At 42.1% G+C, this 16,900-nt stretch overlaps 1 pseudogene; it reads left to right on the top strand.

Annotated features, from left to right (window-relative positions):
• The first annotated feature begins 2,188 nt into the window (after window positions 1-2,188).
• Window positions 2,189-2,683, top strand: LOC104668542 (annotated as a pseudogene).
• The last annotated feature ends 14,217 nt before the right edge of the window (window positions 2,684-16,900 follow it).

Raw genomic sequence — 16,900 nt, 5'->3', positions numbered from 1 at the left:
TGTCTGGCCCAGGCTGGAATGCAGGGGTGCGAATCTCGGCTCAGTGCAGTTTCTGCTTCCCAGTTTCAAGTGATTCTCCTGTCTCAGCCTCCTGACTAGCTGGGACTACAGGCATCTGCCACCACACCCAGCTAATTTTGTATTTGTAGTAGAGATGGGGTTTCACCATGTTGGCCAGGCTGGTCTCGAACTCCTGACCTCAGGTGATCCACCCGCCTTAGCCTCCCAAACTGGGATCCCAAGCTGGGATTACAGGCATGAGCCACCATGCCTGGGCCAGGTATCAATTTTTAAATGATTATTTCTTTTAAACAATGGAGGTTTCTGGACCCCTCAGGTGTTATCAACTCAATCCTCAAATCTGTGCAAGGTGCAAGGCAGTTTCAGTTTTTCAAGAGATTTCTCAGAAGTGACTCAAGCTTACTTTTCATTTTCTTAAGTTGGTAAATGACTGTTTTCCTTTTGCCTTTCTCTCACTGAAAGCATACCCCCTCAGGGGTTCCTACTTTATATCGAGTCTCAGCCACAATAGGCAACTGTAAGTGAACCCAAGACTCCTTTCCTGTGCTCACATGGTTGTTTACCCCAAGTCCCTAGATCAGTAGAAACTTTATACCCCGATCCTTACCCGCACGAAAAAATACAGGCAGCTACCTGTATTGATCCGTATACTCAGCACACTGCTTTCAGATCCCTTCTCATTTTTTGCACAGGAAATTTCCCTGTTTTTCTTATAAACCAAGCTTTGCATTAAAAGTAGTTTTTGTTTTATTTTATCTAGTATATCTGGTGCTACAAGTACAAAAGATGTGTACACTTTATGAAAGGAAAGATACAGATGATAAATAACATTATGTCATCTTTCCAGAACCAAAAATGTTATATTGTTGAAATTTTAAGAAAAAATACTCCATACCACATACAAAACTTAACACAAAATGAACCATAGGTCTAAATGTGAAACATAAAATCATAAAATTTTTACAAGAAGACAGGAGAAAAATCTCTGTGATGTTGACTTAGGCAAATTTCTTAGATAAGACACAAAAAGCATGAACAAAAATTTTAAAAGAAGATAAAATGGACTTTATCAAAATGAAAATTTTCTGCTTTTCAAGACATTCTTAAAATGAAAAGACTATTTTTCTCAGGGAAAAAAAAAAATGAAAAGACAAGCTACAGACTGAGTGAAAATATTTACAAATCACATGTTTGCCAAAGGACTCGTATCTAGAATATATAATATATATGACATATATATGTAGTAAGTCTCATGACTCACTAAAAAAAAGTAATCTAATTTTGAAAATGGGCAAAAGATGTGTACCATTTCACTTTGTTCAAAGTTTCACTTTGTCAGTGAAAATATACGGATGATAAATAACATCATTAGTCTTTAGGGATGTGAAATTAAAGCCACGAGGAGATACTACCACACACTTGTCAGAATGACTACAATTTTTTAAAACCTGACAATACCAAATGTTGACAAGGATGTAGAGCCACAGGAACTCTTATACACCGTTGGTAGGAATATGAAATAGTACAGCCATCCTGGAAAACAGTTTGGCAGTTTCTTATAAAGTTAAACATACAATTACCATATGATCCAGCAATTCTATTCCTATGTATTTACCCAAGAGAAATGAAAATATATGACTACACAAAGACTTATAGCAGCACAAATGCTTATACACAAATGCTTATAGCAGCTTTACTAATTGTTATGGGTTGAATTACCCCCTGTTCCCCAATTAATATGATGAAGTCCTAACCCCAGTACCTCAGAATGTGACCTTATTTGGAAATAGGGTGGTTACAGATATAATTAATTAACATGAAATCATACTGGAGTAGAGTGGGCTTTTAATCCAGTATGACTGGAGTCTTTTTAAAAGGAGAAATGTGAACACAGGCACAGATACAGGGAGCATGCCATGTAAACATAAAGATAGCCAGAGAGAGGGAACGGGAAGAGATCCTTCTTCCCTCATGACCCACAGAAGGAACAAACCGGTGGTGGTACGAAGGCTGCTGCACAGTGAGCAGAGCCAGGGTCTGGACTGCAGCGCGTGCCCCGAGCTCTCCACCTCCAGCCGCCCGCCAGCAGAGGCAGCCCAAGCCCAGCCCGCGGCCCCAGCGGCAGCGCCATGGACAGGTGGACGCCTACACTGACAACCTCATGACCATGGCCGGGTGGACGCCTACATCGACAACCTTATGGCAGAGGCTCCTTCCGTCTGTCAGGACGCGGCCATCGTGGGCTACAAGGACTCGCCCTCTGTCTGGGCCGTCTCCTGGAAAACCTTTGCCAGCATCACGCCAGCTGAGGCTAGTGTCCTGGCTGGCAAAGACCGGTCAAGTGTTTTTGTGAATGGGCTGACACTTGGGGGCCAGAAATGTTCAGTGATCCGGGACTCACTGCTGCAGGATGGGGAATTTTGCATGGATCTTAGCATACCAAGAGTACCGGTGGAGCCCCCACTTCCAATGTCACTGTCACCAAGACTGACGCTAGTCCTGCTGATGGGCAAAGAAGGTGTCCACGGTGGTTTGATCAACAAGAAATGTTACGAAATGGCCTCCCACTTTTGGCGTTCCCAGTACTGACTTCGTCCGTCTCTTGCCCTTCACCGCTCCCCACAGCTTTGCATCCCCCTTCCCTACCCATACACCATTTTATTTGGGGGACCATTACCCCACACCCCTTATTGCTGCCAAAACCACATGGGCTGGGGGAAAGGGCTAATGCCCAGACACCTCCCCCTACCCATACCCCTCCTGTGTATGGTTGGAAAACTTTTTGGGGGGATTTTTTTTTCTGAATAAAAAAGATTCTACAAAAAAAAAAAAGGGGGGAACAAACCTTGCTGGAACCTCGATTTTGGATTTGTAGCCTTTAGAACTGTTGAACAGCATATTTCTGTTGTTTAAGCTACCCAGTTAGTGGTAGTTAGTTATGGCAGCACTAGCAAGCTGATATAATTAGTCCAAAATTGAAGACAACCCAATGTCCACTAACCGATGAAAACATATTATGGTACATCTATGCTGTGAAGTATGGCTTATTAATACAAAGAAACGAACCACTTGTAAGTGCAACAACATGGCTGACTCTCAAAAGCACTCATGCCAATCGATATAAGCCAGAAACAAAAGGCTACAGTCTATATATGTTTTTATTTATATGACATTAAAGAAAAGGCAAAACTGTCAAGACTAAAATAAGATCAGTGGTTGCCAAGGGCCGGTAACTAGGGGGAAGGGATTGGCTACAAAAAGGCACAAAGGGATTTTTAGGGGCAAAGGAAATATTCTGTATTTTGATTATGGTAGTGGATACATTATTGTAGATATTGGTCAAAACACATACACCTAAAATGGGTGAATTTTAGATGTAAATAATCCTTCAATAAACCTGACTCCTAAAAATTATATTACAAAAAATACAAAGATGGAAGCCAAAATATCATATATTCTCATCACCTAAATAGAATCACTATGAACATTTTGCTATATTTAAATCTGGCTTTTATATAGATTATACATATTTAAAAGTATAGGGTGACATTGTATATCTAGTTTTATAATTTACTTATTTCATTTAACAAAATATTGTAAATAACAATATTATTCTGAAATTTTACGTCTGACTATTTGTTTCATAGGGTATAGATATGCTGCAGTTTCTTCAACCAATGCCCTGTTGTTGAAAACTGGGGGTTGCTGGGTGCAGTGGGTCACATCTGTGATCCCAGTACTATGGAAAGCAAAGGTGGAAGGATTGCTTCAGCTCAGGAGTTCAAGACCAGCCTGGGCAACATAGAGAGACCTTGTCCCTACTAAAAATTTGAAAAACAAAATCAGCCAGGCATGGTGGCACACACCTGTAGTCCCAACTACTTGGGAGGCTAAAGTGGGAGGATCACTTGAGCTCAGGATGTCGAGGCTGCAAGGAGCTGTGATCCCACCACTGCACTCCAGCCTAGGTGACAGAGTGAGACTCTGTCTCAAGCAAACAAACAAACAAACACCTGTGGGTTTCCCTGCAGTGTTTTGCAATAATAATGCTTCAATCAATCTCTTTAAAGTTTAGTTGCTATTTAATCTATAAAAATGGAATCATGATTTTTGTTAAACAATAGAGATATCATATATTAAAATTATTAATTTAAAAAGTGATCCATTTCTTAATAGAATATATCCCATTGCTATTTTTTTTTTTTTTCCAGAGACAGGGTCTTACTCTGTAACCTAAGTTAGAGTGCAGTGGCTGGATTATAGCTCACTACAGCATCGAACTTGAACACCTGGACTCAAATGATCCTCCTGCCTCAGCCTCCCATGTAGCTGGAACTACAGGCGCATGAACCACCGCACCCAGCCCCCATTACTACATATTTTTGAGAGTTGCCCTTTTTTTGACTTATACTTTCGTGTGGCAGAATTTAGAGGGGCTGAGTAGTATAGTGAAATAACATAGGTGCCGGAGTCATGGGACTTGGGTTTGTGCTGAGTAATGAGAAAGCACATTAGCTTTCTCCTCTGTAAACTGGTGAGCTTCTCTCTTACCTACCTCCACTGCAGACAGGCTGTAAATGCTAAATAATTGCTTTATCATTCTCCTTTGCAGTAAGGATGGCCAGGTGACACAGTTCTGGCCAATGAAAAGTCTGTTGAGAGGGCCAGGTGTGGTGGCTCACGCCTGTAATCCCAGCACTTTGGGAAGCCAAGGCAGGAGGATTGCGTGAGTCCAGTAGTTTGAGATCAGCCTTGGCAATATAGCAAGACCCATCTCTACAAAAAAAAAAATTTTTTTTTTTTAATTTAGCTGGGCATGGTGGCATGTTTCTAAAGTCCCAGCTTCTCAGGAGGCTGAGGTGGGAAGATCACTTGAGCTCAGGAGTTCGAAGCTGCAGTGAGCTATGATCACACCACTCCACACCTGCCTGGGTGACGGAGTGAAGCCCTGTCCCTAAAAAAAAAAAAAAAAATTAGAAAACAAAGTCTGTTGGGAAAGCTTTTGCCTTTTAATAAAAGCAAAGATGCCCTGGTGCCTGCTCCTTCCCTTCCTCCTTCTTCCAGTTGTGAACACAAGTGTAACACCTGGAGCAGCTGTCCCACAACCAGGTGACATTCATGAGTGTAAGTGGCTAACATGGTAAGAGTGGTGACGTGGAATGTCTAAGAGGCCTGCATCCTTGAAGACACTGTTGGTCCTCCCGCACCAGTCCCAGAATGCCACCTCCAGGCCTCTTTTGAATGAGGAAAACAACCTCCATCTGTTTAAACCAGGTTTTCTGTTACTTGTAGATTAAAGATATTACAGCTAATATACCAATTGTTGTGAAGGCAAATGAGGTATATACAGGACAATGCTTTATAAAATGGGAACCAATGTATTGCTGAACAATTAAATGTAAAATTAGGCCAGGCGCGGTGGCTCACGCCTGTAATCCTAGCACTTTGGGAGGCCAAAGTGGGCAGATCATGAGGTCAGGAGATCCAGACCACCCTGGCTAACACAGTGAAACTCCGTCTCTACTAAAAATACAGAAAAATTAGCCAGGTGTGGTGGCAGGCGATTGTAGTCCCTCAAGTTCAGCTGCTTGAGTTCAGCTACTCAAGAGGCTGAAGCAGAGGAATGGCTCAACACGGGAGGAAGAGGTTGCAGTGAGCCGAGATTGTGCCACTGCTCTCCAGGCTGGGGGACAGAGCCAGACTCTATCTCAAAAAATAAATAAAATAAAATAAAATAGAATAAAATAAAATAAAATAAATAGCAGGCTGACCAGCCAGGCATGGTGGCTCACACCTATAATCCCAGCACTTTGGGAGGCTGAGGCAGGAGGGTCACTTAAGCCCAGGAATTTGAGACTAGCCTAAGCAACAGAGTGAAACTCCATCTCTATGAATTAAAAAAAAAAAAAAAGTTATTTTTAAGTGTTGTCTTTCTACTTGTGATCTGTTTTTTTTCTCTCCAAGCTTCTCATTCATCTAGAGTTTATATTACATTTCCTATACTCTTTCAACGTTATTTTCAATTGTATAATGCTGTGATTATTTTTTAAACTGTATATAATTAAACCAAAATATTCTGTGCATAATTTTTTTTTAAATACAAAGATTTAGTTGTCTTATTCAGAGAGATGTGTTGTAAAACAGTACCAGGCCTGTATCATTTAGATGATCAGATACCTTTAGAAGAGTCAGATACCCCAAGTGACTGCTTCCAAGTGCATTACTTTCCTGAGCTAGGAATTTTCATTCCAATTCACTAGATGAGAAGTGTTGGAAACAAAGGTTGATAATGTTTTCAGGACACAGACCCCCACATATATTGTAATTCATGTTAAACATGAAAAAGACTTGGAGCAAGTCAGCCCCTGAATCTTGGTTTTCTGACTTTTAAAAAGGGGATATATACAGACTTACCCGAAAGGATGCTATAAACATCATTAATTAATGTCAATAAAGCACTTGGGTATTATATATACTGTGTGCTGGTGACACAGAAGCTTAGCTTCCACGTCAGAAAGGCGTCTACCTCTTCATTCCTAGGCACAGCAGTTCAGACGCCCTGTTTTTAAATTACCACTCATTGTGTGAGCTTGGATAAAGTGTCACTTTTTCCTCTGTAAAATATTATGATAATAATAGTATCTACTTTATAAGAATGTTATGAAAGATTAGTGAAGCAATCCTGGTAAAGTGCTCAGCATGGCTCCTGGCACATGGATGTGCCTAATAAATGTCAGCTATTATTAGCGTCATAACTTGTGCCTTTTCTGCTCTGTTGGCTCTTTCCCTCTAGCATATAAACACCTTAAGTTTTTTCCACCTAAAATAAATAATATCCCTTTGATATTACCTTTTATTTCTTTTTCTCCTTCAATTTATTTTTCTCTGGTCATATCCTCCACTTCGTCTTTGGCCACATACACATAGCCAATGTCAGTGACTAAGGAGTCAGTAATATTCACCTGACCAAGGTGTAGGAGCAAGGAAAGCATGTGGCATAGAAGAAGCACATGAGGTTATGAGCCAGGGTGTCATCTGTTCAAATCTCGGCTCTGCAACTTTCTAGGTGTGTGACCTTGGGCAAATTTCTTATCTCTGAACTTCAGCTTTCTCACCAATAAGCTAGAGATAAAAACATCTGCCTTGCAGGACTGCAGTGAGGTTAAAACGCATAATGCACATAAAGTACACAGCACAATGCAATGCACGGTAAGAAATAATTATCACCCAAAATATAAAGTTCTTTGCAACTTGCAATCTTGTTGAGGTGATAAGACTGATGCATGAAAAATGATTCAAGAGCAAGTTGAGAGGTGTCTGCCACCGCCTTTAAGAACAAAGACGGAGTGTGTGTTGAAGCCTTTGACTTCACTGAAAAAAATTAGTTATTAAAAAAACAACTTTGGGCCGGGCGTGGTGGCTCATGCCCAGGGTCTCCCAGCACTTTGGGAGGGCAAGGTGGGCAGATCACCTGAGGTCAGGAGTTCGAGACCAGCCTGGCCAACATGGTAACAACCCACCTCTATTAAAAATACAAAAATTAGCCAGGTGTGGTGGCACATGCCTGTAGTCCCAGCTACTTGGGAGGCTGAGGCAGGAGAATCACTTGAGCCTAGGAGGCAGATTCCTAAAAGAGTGAAGAATCAACACTAAATGTTGCAGAGAAAAGCATATAAACTATTTTTAAAACTTTAATCCAAAGTTATATTTAACTTGGGTCCTATTATGTGACTTGGTCACATTATGTTCTTTGTTTATTTGTTTGTTTTTGTTTTTAGCAGATTTACCTTTTCAATTCAGTTTTGCTGGTGCTAATAGCAAAAATCATTCTGAATTTCCTGAGCATAGGCTGGCTAGATTCTGCAAGACGAGGAGCTCGGTAGGGAGCTAGCTGGACCGGAACTATAACCACAGATAATCTGCAATGCACACAGTTCCCAGGAAGATGCTCAGAAGCCACTGACATGAAGACATCTCCTGATTTTCCACATCGGATGTTATTTCACTTTTACATAGGCCAAAGAGCCACAGAGAAGATAGCTCTTTCTGTTGAGATAATCCCCTCCCCTACCCTGAGAATTGGATCTAACCTACCCGAACTGGATTTTTTAAAGGGCACACTGTTCTCACGTAAAGCCAGATAGCTGACTTAGAGTGACTGTGTGTGACTGCCTCCTTGGCTGTCTCTCATCATTTAATTTTGCTAGTGGGAGATCACAGTTCCATCTTCAAAAACAAATTATATTGTAATGCTTTCTTAATAAAAAACCCTTTGAGTCATGCTTACTGAAATCTGTTACATGGATTTAACTGATCTGCAGGGAAGAGATTTTCTGTTCTCTGTGGAATTGAAGAACTTAGAAAGGAAATGAATAGATGAAAACGTTCCAGTCATGAAATCCCTCCCTTTAATAATACTTGCCACAGTGAAGTATTATCTACTGGTAAGTTTACTTAACTTCAGTCAAATCAGAAGAACTAACCAGCCCAGGCCCTGGGGAAAAGTTGCGTTCATACCCAGCTCCTATAGTTACCAATGTTTTTCTTCGAGATGTAGAAACTGAATTTCCTTAACAGTGACATGGAGAAAATATGAACCATCTAGTTGGGTGGTTGAAAGAATGATAGATATTATATGTGTCTTCACATGTGAACATATGTTTTAAGAACAAGGAACTATTCAATGAGGTAAAGCAATATTTTATCTATTTGTGAACTTTCCCAAAAGCCAGAAGGTTTTGCCTGGGAGGCAGAGGTTGCAGTACATCTTCACACCCCCCAAGCCAGTCCACATTTCTGACTAGGGACACTTTCCAACATGTTACTCTTCAACATGGCACTCTGAGCCTCTGACTACCCCTCCACTGAGTACTGACCACTTAATGATAGATTGAAAATAGTCTTGATTCCATACCAAAGACAGCAAGTAGATTATGCTTGGTCAGTAATTTAAAAACTTTTAATGTATGAGAAGCTATTGTAAACATCAAAATATTTTACATAACCCCAGTGGAGTACCTGTTAGACTTATTTAATATGTATTGATTGAAAAAATTTACGGCTGGGCATAGTGACTCATACCTGTAATCCCAGCACTTTGGGAGGCCGAGGCTGGTGGATTATCCGAGGTCAGGGGTTCAAAACCAGCTTGGCCAACATGGAGAAACCCTGTCTGTACTAAAAATACAAAATTAACTGGACGTAGTGGTGCATGCTTATAATCCCAGCTTCTTGGGAGGCTGAGGCAGGAGAATCACTTGAACCTGGGAGGCAGAGGTTGCAGTAAGCCGAAATCGCACCATGGCACTCCAGCCTGGGCAACAAGAGTGAAACTCCTTCTCAGAAAAAAAAGAAAAGAAAAAATGTATATTCATGCATGACCTGGGCAATAAAGGCTCCAGGCTCTAACACCTGCCCAAACGGAACACCTGTTCATCTTTTCTTCTCCCATTTGCCCCCACAAATATAGTCTTTGAGTGCATTTAAGAAAAAAGTATATTTTTCTTTTTTGATGCAAGCCATGAGAAGAATTTTCTCATAGAAAAGTGTAAATGGTAAGGACAGCCCCAGAAAAAAAAAAAAACATAAAAGCCTATTTTACCTGTGCTGTTGCTATGTGGCCACCATGTACACTCTTATTTTTCCTATATGTGAGTGAGAAGGGAAGCCCAAGTCATTAGGAAGTTGTCTCCATCTTCCTTTTATCTCTTTTCACCCCACAACCTTTACCAACAACCTTGGAAATATCTTTTCCATGCCTAGCACAGCATCAGGCACACAGAAGGCCCAAGCATGTTATTGAATGTCCCACACTTTTTATCTCCATGGTAAGAAACATACTGCCTAAACACAGTGAGAAAGAGATTACTTTTAGGCACTGAACTACAGTTGATGATTATCCTTTGCCTACCCCCATCTCCTTCTAAGGGATTCTTCTTTGCCTATAGATCTTTCTGCTCTAAACAGGCCCCCATCCCTCTCCATAAAACATAATTTCATGCATCAAAGGTGAGCTTCTGTCCCAGGGCGGTGCTTCAGTTGCCTACTGGACAACTTCCTGCTGGTATGGTCACTTGAAAGAAGGAGCTCAGCCAATAAGCGCTCTTCTAAGAAGGGTTTTGGGAAACACAGAAGCTGGGTCAGTTAACACAGGAAATTAGCTGAAAGGTCACATGGCGGGAGGTAGGCTCAGGGCTGGGGTGGCCATCAGGGACTACAGCTGAAGTCAGCAGCTAGATATTGGTGAATTGGAGAATGGAGTTGATGCTGGGAAACATTCTGTAAACCAAAAATAAAATTCTAAGCCCTACAACTGGCTGAATGGGACCACAGGGATTCCAAAGAAACCTGAAAAACTAACCTGAACTAAGACCACAGGAAGGAGGAGTCAGACATGCTTTATTATATCCTCCTCCCTTTAGAATTTAGACACAACTAACCAACATTAACATTAAAACACAGATCTTAAGACCTACCAAATGAACTCTTTAGCAATAAGATACAAAAATCCAACCTGACTCTAGTATAGCATCACATGACAGATAAAGAAGGAAATCAAAATATTTTACCTCAAAATATGTTTCTTTGCCATATTTTGAAACGACTATTTGCATCTGTAAAGAATCTCAATTAATGTAACTATGTATTTCCCCTTCCAGGCCCTCCCAACCCCAAAGAGATTAACTAAATCTGGCACCATTTAAGGTCTGAAAAGAGACATTTATCATCTATTCTTTCTGAAGCCTGCTACCTGGAGGCTTCATCCATAACAAGAACCTTGGCTTCCACAACCCCTCTTATCTTAACCCCAACTATTTCCTTCTGCTGACTTCAACTTTAGTGAAAGCTTAACTCTTTCAACTAATTGCCAATCAGGAAATCTTTTAATTCCACCTATGACCTGAAAGCGCTTACTCCATTGCGTCTGGGCCAACCTAGTGTGTACCTTACTTGTATTGATTGATGTCTTATATCTCCCTAAAATGTATAAAACCAAGCTGTTACCCAACCACTTTGGGCACATGTTCTCAGGACCTCTTGAGGCCGTGTCATGGGTCATGGTACTCACATTTGGCTCAGAATAAATCTCTTCAAATATTTTATAGAGTATGGATTTTCTTGTCAATAAGAACCATGCTGAGTGAGACTTGGCAGCTCCTAAGAGACAGGGAGAATAGTGGACTTGACCTTTTTTGAAAGGCCAGTTTCTGTTTTGGTTTTGGAGAATACTTACTATATTACACAAGAAGGTGTTTGGGTCATGGGTGTGGATCCCTCATGGCTTGGTGCTATCTTAGGGATAGTGAGTTCTCACATGATCTGATAATTTAAAAGTGTGTGGCACCTCCCCCCACCCCACTCTCTTTCTCACTCCTGCTCCTGTCATATGAGATTCCTGCTCCCTCTTTGCCTTCTGCCATGAGTGTAAGCCTCCTGAGGCCTCCCCAGAAACAGATGCTGGTGCTATGCTTCCTGTACAGCCTACAGAACTGTAAGCCAATTAAACCTCTTTTCTTTATAAATTATCCAGCCTTAGGCATTTATTTATAGTAATGCAAGAATGGACTAAACCCCCTTCCACCATCACACTCTTTCCCATTTCCCTAAAGAAACTTGAAACATTTCCCTCAAGAAACTCTGTACCTTGGAAGTAAGATGGGAGAAGCTCTGTGCTGCACCTAAAGGAGATTACTGCCGGCAGCCTTTGCAAAGACTCAGAATGAGTCTGTAGCTGCCCTCAGGTTGGCCCAAGACTCGACCAGCACTGGGTCTCCCCACAGCTGCTCATGGTTTCCACTCTGGCCCTGTACAGCATAGGACACATAATCCCACACCACTGGGCAAGTCCGAAGCAGATGTCCTGCATATGTTTGGGCAAATCTAGTCCTTAAGTTGTTTGTCAATAGATTGGGTGAAAGAAAAATATCTGAAGAGCCTCCATAAAGTTCTTTTGTGTTTTTTTTTGTTTGTTTTTTTTTGAGACGGAGTCTCATTCCGTCGCCCAGGCTGGAGTGCAGTGGTGCAATCTCGGCTCACTTCAACCTCGGCCTCCTGGGTTCAAGCGATTCTCCTGCCTCAGCCTCCTGAGTAGCTGGGATTACAGACACCCGCCACTATGTCTGGCTAATTTTTGTATTTTCAGTAGAGACGGGGTTTTGCCATGTTGGCCAGGCTGCTCTCAAACTCCAGACCTCAGGTGATCTGCCCGCCTTGACCCCAAAGTGGTAGGATTACAGGCATGAGCCACCACGCCTGGCCTAAAGTTCATTCTTGAGGGCTTTCCTACAACAGCATAAAATTTAGAAATTAGATGGCATTAGAAGGCTGTATTTCAGCTATATGGTCAGCTATCTATATAGTTACTGGGAAAATTGTCAGTACCAAAATGGAGTCGCTTATATCAAATCCTAACAAAATAGAGTCACGAGGCCAAGAGGAAAGGGCCCTCACACACATATACCCTATAACAGGAACTGTGACAAAAGACTTTTCCCACTGAACTTTCCTGTTAAGCCACTTCTATGAAGACCCTTTCGTAGCCATAGCCAGTACCACCAATGAACAAATGCCACCACCTGCAATAAGTCCCTATAACCTATGATATTTGTTTCCAAACAGTTTACATGGACTTCTCCTTTTTGCCTTTAAAAGTTTCCCCTTGCTCAAACTCCTCAGATGCACCAGGGGTTTGCCATATAGCACACATATCCCGAATTGCAATCCTTTGCTATTCCTGAATAAACTCTTTGTTTTGGGGAGTTGATCACGCTGTAGCTCATTTTAGGGTGACTCTCTCTCTCTCTCCATATATATATATGTGTGTGTGTGTATGTGTATGTATAGTCATATATATAGTATATATGTGTGTATATGTTTAGATATATATATATAGTTTGTGTTTATACACACACACACACACACACACACATAGCTATGTGGACTATCTATGTGACCTTAAATAAATCAGCTAATTATTCTGATCCATAGTTTCTCCACTTGTAAAGGAAGAATTCTGATCTTTATTCAGTTTACCTCAGGGCTATCGTGAAATGAAATGAGATAAGCAATATGAAAGTGTCCTATAAACTGTATAGCCTCCATTCAGATGTATGTCTTTGGCAGGATGATAAAGAATCAGGAAGAAGGAGTATCCATGTTAGCAAAGTGTTCAGACTGTGTTTGCTCTTATATTCGTGACCGATGTTGCTCCTGACAGAAGCTATTCTTCAGGAAACATCACATCCAATATGGTAAATCCATCAAACAGGAGCTAAGAAACAGGAATGAGATGGGCACTTGTCCAAGGGAAAATGCCAGGAGAGCAAATAATGATGAAAACTAAACTTTTCCCTTTGTTTTTAATTTCAGGAAAAAAATGATGAGGACCAAAAGTCAATGAATAAGCAAAACAGCTCAGAAAAAAGATGTTTCTAAATTGGTCATTAAGTATTTGTTCCTTGGGAAGAGACCTCCATGTGAGCTTGATAGAAAAATGGGAAAAATGTCAAAAGCATGATCTGATCAGATCCCAAAGTGGATTATTATTTTAAAAACCAGATGGCATCGCTCTGGGGAGGCAAGTTCAGGAAGGTCATGTTAGCAAAGGACATAACAATAACAGCAAAATAAAAATTCCCCAAATGCAGGAGGAAAATGGGGACTGGGAAAGCTTTCATAACAGACTGATTAGGCAGTTGAGCGTGTTCGCAACACCTCCCCGTCTATATCTGGGAACACAAAAATTGACTGGGCTAAGCCTGGATTTTTAAGGGAAATAAGAAAAACTGAGGGCAAAACAAAAGACACGGTTAAAAGGCAACTAGAACTTCGTGAGCCTTCAAAGCAGCAGTGCCCCTCGGCAGGGACCCGGAGGCATTTGCCTTTAGGAAAGCCAGTTTTCTTAAGGAATCTTAAGAAACTCTTGAAAGATGAATTTTAACCATTTTAAGTATAAAACAAATATGTGATGCATAATCAGTTTAGACATGGGTCATAATTTTATAAAGTTAGGCATAAAAGGATACTGTGTCCCAGCTCCGGATAGGTTAGAAACCATTAGAAATCACTGTCTCCCCTTCCTAACTTTTTCAGAATGATCTTTCATGGCCCTCACACAGGCCCGATGTGTCTGACCTGCAACCAAGTCTACAACCCAAGTGTCTCAACCATTGTTAACGTGTCATCTCAGTAGGCCCCATTACAAATGCCACTTACCCTGTGCATCCCATCCCGCTCCACAGGAAGTCTCCCCACTCTAGATTTCTGCCTCACAATGTTACAGCCAGAAGCTCCATGGAGGTGAGGGTCTGTGTCTTACATATACCTGTATGCTCTACATCTCGGCTCACTACAACCTCTGCCTCCCAGGTTCAAGCAATTCTCCTGTCTCAGCCTCCCAAGTAGCTGGGACTACAGGCACACGCCCGGATAATTTTTGTATTGTTAGTAGAGATGGGGTTTCACCATATTGGTCAGGCTGGTCTTGAACTCCTGACCACAGGTGATCCACCCACCTCAGCCTCCTAAAGTGCTGGGATTACAGGCATGAGTCCCCGCACACCAGCCTGTAGGGTGGGTATTTAATAACAAATGACTTGAATGGTTTACTAAACCAACAGGAAAACAGCCAAAAGCTGTGATAATTTCAGGGATTCCTGGGATGGGGAATGGTGCCATGAGCTGCCTGCCTAGTCCCAGACCACTGGTCCTCATCACTTCCTTCCCTCAGCCTCATTTTCAGGCTAAGTTACCATTTTATTCCCCATGCTTTTGTGGTAAGCCTCCACATCATTACTGAAATAAGAGTATACATAAACTAGTTCCATTTGGGGCCATCTGTGTGTGTGTTTAGGGGAGGTGGGTGTATCCCAGAGACTCCTTGAAGCCCACGGCAGAGGTTTCCTCTCCAGCTGGGAGAGCCCTGCAAGCACCCGGGCTCCTGGGTGTCCTGAGCAAACTGCCAGCCCGCGCCACTGGTTGTTTCGGTTTCACTCTTCAGGGGCTTGTTGCTTTCTATTTCTGTGTGACCCATTCATTCATCCAGGCATTCATTGACAATTTATTGAGTATTTATAGCTGCCAGATACCAGAGACAAAATAGTGAGCAAAGCAGTCACTGCCCTACCTTCGTGGAGGTGACAGTTTCTCATGGAAGACGTGCAGAAGAAAATTAATAGCCTGCCAACTTAAACCCAGTGCTGAAAGAAGGGAAATAACCACTACCTTGAAGAACTGTGTGCAGTATCCCTTAACAGCCACAGAGCTGCAGTTGGCCTGCCTCATGTCCCATGAATCATCCTGGTGCATCTGAGCTGGAGACTCCTTGGCTCCAGGCTGCAGAAAGGAAATGGAGATGGAAACTAGTCTAACGGAGAATCTGGAGGGGACAGTGTTTTCTCAGAGGGATAGGGGCCTCCACGTCCAGGAGAATTCCAGGAGGTGGGGACTGCAGGGAGTGGGGATGCTGGGGCTGAGCGGGCACTAAAAGGCAGGAAGGTGAAAAGGGCAAGGCTGAAGCTGCCGAGATGTTCAGTGCCGTTCATGGGGTTGGGAGTTTTCAGTTGCTTCCTGTGAGCCTTTTTTTTTTTTTTTTTTTTTCTCTTTTCTCTGCTTGGAGGAGAATAAGTCTATTTCATGAAGGGATGCAGTTTCATAAAGTCAGCTGTTAAAATTCCAGGGTGTGCATGGGTTTTCTTTCACGAAGGCCTTTATTTAATGGTAATATAAGAAGCAAGCTCATTTCCTAGGCCATTCATTCATGGGAGAAGTGACTTGAGTCTTTTCTTCCATGTCTTCTGGGCAACTACTCAGCCCTTTGGTGGACTTGGCTTATGGAAGACGGTCGAAAACCTTGCAATCAGGAGACTCAGTTTTCTTTCTGGTTCTGCCATTTGTTGGCTGGGAGACCATGGGCAAGTCTCTCTCCTTCCCTGGGCCATAGTCTTCTCGGCTGTAAAGACCCTTGCAGCTGTCGTGTTCTGTGGACACTTCCCTGTGATTCTCTGTGAGGGGGGATGTTGAGAGGGGAAGGAGGCAGAGCTGGAGCAGCTGAGCCACAGGGGAGGTGGAGGGACACATGAAGGCAGGCAGAACCTGGGAGATCCGTCAGTCCTCACTGATCACATCAGACTCCAGGACTGAGAGCCACAATGCTTCAGGAAAGCTCAATGAACCCAACAGCCACATTTTCTTTCCCTAAGCATATACAATGGCATTTGCCAAGAACCAAAAAGAATGCAGAGACTAACTGGTGGTAGCTTTTGCCTGGCATTCAAAAACTGGGCCAGAGCAAGTGGAAAATGCCAGAGATTGTTAAACTTTTCACCCTGACCAGCACCCACACAGCTCTGCAGTGACTGCTGACAGCACGGAGTAACCTGCAGAGCAGGGGAGAAGAAAAAGAGAGGGATAGTGTATGGGCAAAAAATACAAAGATTCATTCAAGGGCGGTGGGAACTGACCACAGGGATTATAGAACACATGATCCTGGGTTTTAGGAGGCAGGGCGATATTGTAGGGGGAAAAAAAAATCAATTCAAGGGAAGTCAGGAGACACAACTTCTAATACTATATTTTTCCTTTACAGAGTAATTCTGAGCAAGTCACAAGGTAGTAATTGGAGGCTGTAAGATTACTTACGTTCCTCCTTATTGGAAACTATTTTTCTCTGTGGAGTTAGCAGCACAAGGACAATCTCGTTTCTTTCAAGAGAAAGAAAACATTCCTATGAGTTAAGCCAAACAGATTCAAGCCTAGGTCTTGCTGACTATATGATTGGTTTTTTGAAAAATCATTTCGGCGATGTTCACTATCTGATTCAGAAAGTGAGAATAGTACCCTTCGGTCAGCTGTAAACAGACACCCATTTGTAAATGTCTTG

This window comes from Rhinopithecus roxellana, chromosome 8, assembly GCF_007565055.1.
Source record: "Rhinopithecus roxellana isolate Shanxi Qingling chromosome 8, ASM756505v1, whole genome shotgun sequence".
NCBI classification, from domain to species: domain Eukaryota; kingdom Metazoa; phylum Chordata; class Mammalia; order Primates; family Cercopithecidae; genus Rhinopithecus; species Rhinopithecus roxellana.
This window is presented reverse-complemented; position numbering and strand designations above follow the sequence as displayed.